Source organism: Sapajus apella, unplaced genomic scaffold (genome assembly GCF_009761245.1).
Source record: "Sapajus apella isolate SASKATOON/1434 unplaced genomic scaffold, GSC_monkey_1.0 scaffold29, whole genome shotgun sequence".
Taxonomy (NCBI): domain Eukaryota; kingdom Metazoa; phylum Chordata; class Mammalia; order Primates; family Cebidae; genus Sapajus; species Sapajus apella.
This window is the reverse complement of record NW_022436969.1, coordinates 8,557,874-8,565,148: the sequence shown is the minus strand read 5'-3', so window position 1 is coordinate 8,565,148 and position 7,275 is coordinate 8,557,874. Positions and strand designations below refer to the sequence as shown.

General features: G+C 46.0%; 1 pseudogene; it reads right to left on the bottom strand.

Annotated features, from left to right (window-relative positions):
* Nucleotides 1–256: 256 nt before the first annotated feature.
* LOC116561428 lies at nucleotides 257–822 on the bottom strand (annotated as a pseudogene).
* Nucleotides 823–7,275: the final 6,453 nt, after the last annotated feature.

The window sequence follows — 7,275 nt, the reverse complement described above, 5'->3', positions numbered from 1 at the left end:
CTTTTAGAGAAGCAACAAGGCAAAGGAAAAAGGACTTTGAGCTTCCAGGGGTGACAAATTGTGAAAAGGTAAATATATGGGGAAAGGAATGGAAGATAAGGGCTAGTTTCAGCAAAGTTTGTTGTGTAGACTCCTCTGGTGCTATCTCTTGGGGAATTAAGAATCATCCTGCCTTTCCTGGTAGAGAAAGGAGGAGGTCAGAGAGGTTTTCTTGGGTCTACTTTTTCTTTCTTTCTTTTTTTTTTTTTTTATGGTGAAAAGATATATATATTTAGAATTAGCCAGCGGACTCAGTTTAGATGATCCCAGTTTTGTTGGCAACATCTAAAGCGTTGTAATCAGGAGCCAGCCAAGCACACGCCTTCTTCTCTCCATCAGGCCTAATCAGGGTGCTGACCTTGGCCACGTCAGTGTCACAGAGCTTCTTCACAGCCTGTTCGATCTGGCGTTTGTCGGCTTTAACCCACAATGAACATAAGTGTGTTGTTTTCTCCTATCTTCTTTATGGGGGACTCAGTGGTCAGCAGAAACTTGATGATACATGGTGGTCAAGCTTGTTCTCCTGGGGGCGCTCTGCGAGGATATTTGGGCTGCCTCTGGAGTCGCCGGAAGGTGGGTGATAGGCGGATCTTTCCTTTGTTGCTGTGGACACCTTTCAACATTGCCTTCCCGGCCTTCAAAACCTTTGCTTTAGCTTTAGGAGGGGCAAGAGCTCCCTTCTTCACTTTCGGTGCCATCTTGTGAAAAGGACTTTTTTTATTGTTTTAAAATGAGACAGAGTCTCACTCTGTTGCCCAGCCTGGGGTACAATGATGCGATCTTGGCTCAGTGCAACCTCTGCCTCGCGGGCTCAATCGATCCTCCCACACCTTGATGTCCTAGGTAGCTGGGACATAGGCGTGTACCACCACACTCCGCTAATCTTTGTATTTTTTTTGTGGAGATGGGGTTTCACCATGCTTCCCAGGCTGGTGCTGTACTCCTGGGCTCAGGCCATCACCTGACTTAGTCTTCAAAGTGTTGGGATTACAGACGTGAGCCACTTTGCCTGGTGTGTCTCTTTAAAATTGTCTTCAGTTTGAAATCATCTTTATGCCAAAAGGGCATATTTTGGGTGGCATATTCTGCTACCCTTTGTAATAATGACTAAAAAAGATGCTCAGTCTCTTGATGATGTTCTTTTTTTTTTTTTTTTTTTTTTTGAGACGGAGTTTCGCTCTTGTTGTTGCCCAGGCTGGAGTACAGTGGCACGATCTCTGCTCAGTGCAACCTCTGCCTCCCGGGTTCTAGCCATTCTCCTGCCTCAGCCTCCGGAATAGCTGGGATTACAGGCATGCACCACCATGCCCGGCTAATTTTTGTATTTTTTTAGTAGAAAGGGGTTTCATCATGCTGGTCAGGCTGGTCTCAAACTCCTGACCTCATGTGATCCACCCGCCTCAGCCTCCCAGAGTGCTGGGACTACAGTCTTGAGCCACTGCCCCCGGCCTTGATGATGTTTCTTGATAAGCCTTAGCTTCTTTCATCTTTGTCCTTCTTCGCCCAAGTCTCACCCTCAGCACTCATCTGACAATCTCTTGCCTCAGATACCCATCTGAGCCTCTCTTTGCAAATTCCTTTGTGTTTTAGTTTTCTATAAAGGCCTCACTGTGACAGGAATGTGCATGATAGGAAGGTGAGTGCTTCACGGAGGCTCCCTTCCCGCGTAGCCCAGCCCTCTGCAGAGGCACCTCCCCCCACCCAAACCCCAATAATCCCTTCCGAATGTGACATGCAGTCTCTGGAAGTTGAAGGGACAAATAAATAAATGCCTCCTGCTGTCCTTAGCATGATTCTCAACTGGAGATGTTCAAGTGACCCTTCAGATTTCTCCATGGAAAAGATGCATGGTTGCTAGGAAACCAACAATTGGTCTTAACCACACCTAGCACGAAATGCTCCCAACCTAAAGCACTGTAATTATATTCAGGGATTTTTTAGCTGCTGTTCCATTATCATCTTTTAAAAATTCAGTTTGACAAATATTTATGGAACTTGTTCATGCAAGGAACTTGCAAAGCACAGATCTGATCATGTCCCTCCTCAGCTTAAAAGCCTTCTGGGTCCTTCCTCCTGCCTGTTGACAAGAAGAGTTAAACTCTGTAAAATATTTCAAGAGGACCAGGCATGGTGGCTCGCGCCTGTAACCCCAGCACTTTGGGAGGCCAAGGCAGGCGGATCATCTGAGGTTAGGAGTTCAAGACCACCCTGGCCAACATGGTGAAACCCTGTCTCTACTAAAAATATGAAAAATTAGCGGGGTGTGGTGGCTTATGCCTGTAATCCCAGCTACTTAGGAGGCTGAGGCAGGAGAATCACTTGAACCTGGGAGACGGAGGTTGCAGTGAGCTGAGATGGTGCCACTGCACTCCAGCCTGGGTGACAGAGTGAGACTCCGTCTCAAAAAGAGAAAAAAAAGTTTTTTTAATTAAAAAAATGTATTTGAAGAGATTTTGAGCCAAATATAAGTGACCATGGCCCGTGCCACAGCTCTCAGGAGGTCCTGAGAACATGTACCCAAGGTGATCAAGGTACACCTTGGTTTTATGTACTGTAGGGAGGCATGAGACATCAATCAAATACATTTAAGAAATACATTGGTGGCCAGGTGCGGTGGCTCACGCCTGTAATCCCAGCACTTTGGGAGGCCAAGGTGGGTGGATCATGAGGTCAAGAGTTCAAGACCATCCTGGCTAACATGGTGAAACACCGACTCTACTAAAACTACAAAAATTAGCCTGGCATAGTGGCAGGCGCCCGTAATCCCAGCTATTTGGGAGGCTGGGACAGGAGAATGGCTTGAACCTGGGAGGCAGAGGTTGCAGTGAACCGAGATTGCACCACTGCACTCCAGCCCGGGCGACAGAGCCAGATTCTGTCTCAACAACAATAACAACAACAAAAAGAAGGTGGATTTTCTTCCCACGAGAGACTTTGCAGGGCAATTTCCAAGGCATGGCAAGGAAATATCTTTTGGGGTTAAATATTTTCTTTCTTGTCTCATAATGTTATACCAGAGTTAGATTGAAAAGCCAAGTTACAATATACATGGTCAAATAAAACCATGACATGAGAATCTATGGTTTGTATGGTATAACTCCCCAGACCCCTAAGGTCTGGGCATTTGGGCAAGATAAAAAGTCAGAACTTACTCCTGATGTCCCATCCCCCCCCCACAAAATGAAAAATGAAGTCAAAACTGCTGAATCTGGCCTGCAAAGCCAGCCTCCTTTCCTGCCTGCTATATCCTGTCCTGGCCGCTCCTCACTGCCTTCACTGTATGCTCTTGGGTCTTTCTGAAATCCCATCCTGCTCTTGCCTATACAGTGCCTTGTCATCTTTCCAAGCCCAGCTTAAAAGAGATGATTTATGCCAGGCATGGTGGCTCATGCCTGTAATCTCAGCACTTCAGGAGGCTGAGTTGGGTGGATCACCTGAGGTCAGGAGTTCAAGACCAGCCTGACCAAAATGATGAAACACCGTCTCTATTAAAAATTAAAAAATTGGCCAGGCGCCATGGCTCACGCCTGTAATCCCAGCACTTTGGGAGGCCAAGGTGGGTGGATCACAATGCCAGGAGTTCAAGACCAGCCTGGCCAAGATGGTGAAACCCTATCTCTACTAAAAACACAAAAATGAGTCAGGTATGGTGGCAGGCGCCTGTAATTCCAGCTACTCGGGAGGCTAAGGCAGGAGAATTGCTTGGACCCAGGAAGCAAAGGTTGCAGTGAGCCAAGATCGCGCCACTGCACTCCAGCCTGGGCAACAGAGTGAGACTCCATCTAAGAAAAAAAAAAAATTAGCCAGGTGTGGTGGTAGCTGCCTATAGTCTCAGCTACTGGGGAGGCTGAGGCTGGAGAATTTCTTTTTTTTTTTCTCCCCCCAGCCAGGAGAATTTCTTGAACCTGAGAGACGAAGGTAGTAGTGAGCCGAGATAGCACTACTGTACCCCAGCCTGGGTGACAGAGTAAGAGTCCGTCTCAAAGAAAAAAAGGGAGATGATTCATTTCAGGCTGAATGAATTGCTCATTCCTGTTCATTAATAATTTGAAGTGTGCATGATTTATGCAACAAAAATTTTTGTCTATGCAGTACTAAACACATCTTGTTTTCCTTCTAGCTTGTTCTCTCTGTTTTTTTTTTTTTTTTTTTTTTTCACAGAGGGGGTCTCGCTTTGTTGCCCAGGCTGGAGTGCAGGGGCTATTCACAGATGTAATTAAGCCCATTATAACCTTGAACTCTTGGCTTCAAACAAGGCTCCCCACTAAGCTTCCCAGTAAGGCTCCCCCCTAAGCTTCCCAGTTAGGCTCCCCACTAAGCTTCCCAGTAAGGCTCCCCCCAAGCTTCTTCAGTAGCTGGGAGAAACCACCAGTGAGCTCAGTTGCCTTCTTTCTTTATAGAAAACAGCTGCTAACAATTCTCTGTCTGCTCCTATCATTTGGACTCCCTATTGGTAACAAAACTAACGCAGCTGATAATTCTTTTATTTCACAAATTATGGTCCTGACTTAATAAATACAGAGTTAAGAATTTTAAAATTTAAGAGGCAGCTAGTAATTATCCCAGAGTGGTTTTTAAAAAATTACATGCGTTCTGCTACCCAATCATGGTTAGCATGGCAATGGGAGATGTCCCCCTTTGTTCGGATTTTATTAAATTTGTTCCCAGAAGGCGTCTACTCAAGAGAAGAAGCTTTATTTGAAGCTTCATGGTATCAAAAGGTTCATTCCTAAGGAAATAGATGGGTTTTTGTGATAACATAAACAACCTGGCAGCTATCATCCATCTAGTCTGGATTATTAAGATAGCTAACTTCTGGTTTTCTTTAGACACATGCTTACAATTCTCTCTAAACCTTGGTGTATACACAGGCGCTGTTTCTTGCAGACTCTGCCTTTTATCGTTGCCATTGTGACAAATAGGTTTGACAGGACCATGGATCTTTGAGATGTTTCCCTTTTGCCACCCTCCTGTCTGCTCCCTTGCGCTGGAAAGCATTGCCCAGTATGATCTGAAATCATAGCCAGTGTTAGTGTCAGGGTCCTCTCAGAAAGCAGACACTGCCAGGCGTAGCAGCGATCCAGGCAATTTGGGAGGCCAGGACAGGAGGATGGCTTGAGGACAGGAGTTTTAGACCAGCTTGGGCAACACAGCCAGATTCCATCTCTACAAAAATTTTTTTGAAGACTTAACTGGACATGGTGGTACCAGTGCTCGCTACTGGAGTCCTAGTTACTTGGGAGGCTGAGGCAGGAGGATCACTTCATACCAGGAGTTTGAGGTTGCAGTAAGCTGTGATTGCACCACTGCACTCCAGCCTGGGCAACAGAGCAAGACGCTGTCTCAAAATAAAAAAAAAAAAAAAAAGGCCCGGTGCAGTGGCTCACGCCTGTAATCCCAGCACTTCGGGAGGCTGAGGCAGGCAGATCACATGAGGCCAGGAGTTCAAGACCAGCTTTGCTAATGTGGTGAAACCCTGTCTCTACTAAAAACACAAAATTTAGCTGGGCATGGTAGCACACGCCTGTAACCCCAACAACCCAAGAGTGGCATGAGAATAGCTTGAACCTGGAAGGTAGAGGTTGCAGTGAGTCCAGAACACACCCCTTAAAAAAAAAGGAAGAAAAGAAAAAGAAAAGCAGAAACCAGTTTGGAAATTTTCAGGGGAACTCAAAGGGGTTTTATTATGTAGGAGCTGAATGAGTAGAGAAGCCAAGCAGAGATTAGCAACAGTAGGAAGTGCTAAGGCTAGAAGACACAGAGTGAACGGAGCCCAGGATTTGGCATCACCAGGCAGATGCTGGAGCCGTTCACAGAGACACCACTCAAGGTAGAGAGAGAGGGAGGAAAGTACTACGGCTTCTCCCTTCTGCTCCAGTCTTCCAGTAGCTTCCATGCTATGTCAAGCCAGAGAGGACAAGAAACTTGAGAAGTGTAGCTCCCTGAGAGAGCTGATGGGAGCAAGGAAATGCTGGGAATGGATCTGAGGGCAAACAGGGCACCGAGGGAGCAGGCTCCATGACGTTCAGCCCTGGGTGAAGCTCTGTGGCCCCACGTGCTCTCCCAGGCCTCCTCATAATCCATCTCTTTCCAATAAACCTCACTGATGGGGACTGTGAAAGATGCCCCTCTTTTCTCCATGAGGGCTGGCCAGCTTTGGGAAAATATGAGTCCAAGCTTTGTGTTGTTTTTCTAATTATGTTTTAAAAATAATTTTCAAGGAAGAAATTAACATTTCTGCATTAGGACCATGTGCCATATTTAAATTTCAAGTGGTTTTCAGTTTATCTCTAATGAATAAGTCTTTCTTTTCAACATTTAATATTCAAATACCCATTCATAAAAATGCATCTTTGCCCTATTTTAGCCACATTTATTCCCTAGGGGATTTCCTTGGTTTGAGTCATATTTAGCAGAACCTTCAAGTAGACAAATTGAAATTGGCTGGGCATGGTGGCTCACACCTGTAATCCCAACACTTTGGGAGGCCGAGGTGGGCAGATCACCTGAGGTTAGGAGTTCAAGACCAGCCTGGCCCATATGGTGAAAACCCATTTCTACTAAAAACACAGAATTAGCCAGTTGTGGTCGTGCATGCCTGTAATCCCAGCTACTCAGGAGGCTGAGGCAGGAGAATTGCTTAAACCTGGGAGGCAAGAGGTAGCAGTGAGCCGAGATCATGCCACTGCACTCCAGCCTGGAACACCAGAAAAGAAGGAAGGAAGGAAGGGAGGGAGGGAGGGAGGAAGAGAGGGAGGGAAGAAGGGAGGAAGGGAAGGAAGGAGAAAAAAGAAAAAAGAAGGAAGGAAGGAAGGAAGGGAGGAAAGAGAAAAAGGAAATAATCTCCTTTAAATTAGAAGGAAACTCTTAGTGCACTGCAGGATTCCTTTGCTGGGCTGAGCCCCAGTTGTCTGAAAGTCATTTGGCCAAAGCATTTAACACACAATCCTGAAAAATTCTGTACATGCTGAGAAGATCCGAACCACTTAGTGCAACAGGAATCTGCTAAAAAGCACCAGGATAAGGGAAAGAAACATAGAAAATCTGTATTTCTTCTTTTGTTTTCTTTTTCTCTGAGATGGAGTCTTTCTCTGTCACCTAGGCTGGAGTGCAGCACTGTGATTTCAGCTCACTGCAACCTCCACGTCCTGGGTCTAAGCAATTCTCCTGCCTCAGCCTCCCAAGTAGCTGGGATTGCAGCCACGCACCACGATGACCGGCTAATTTTTGTATTTT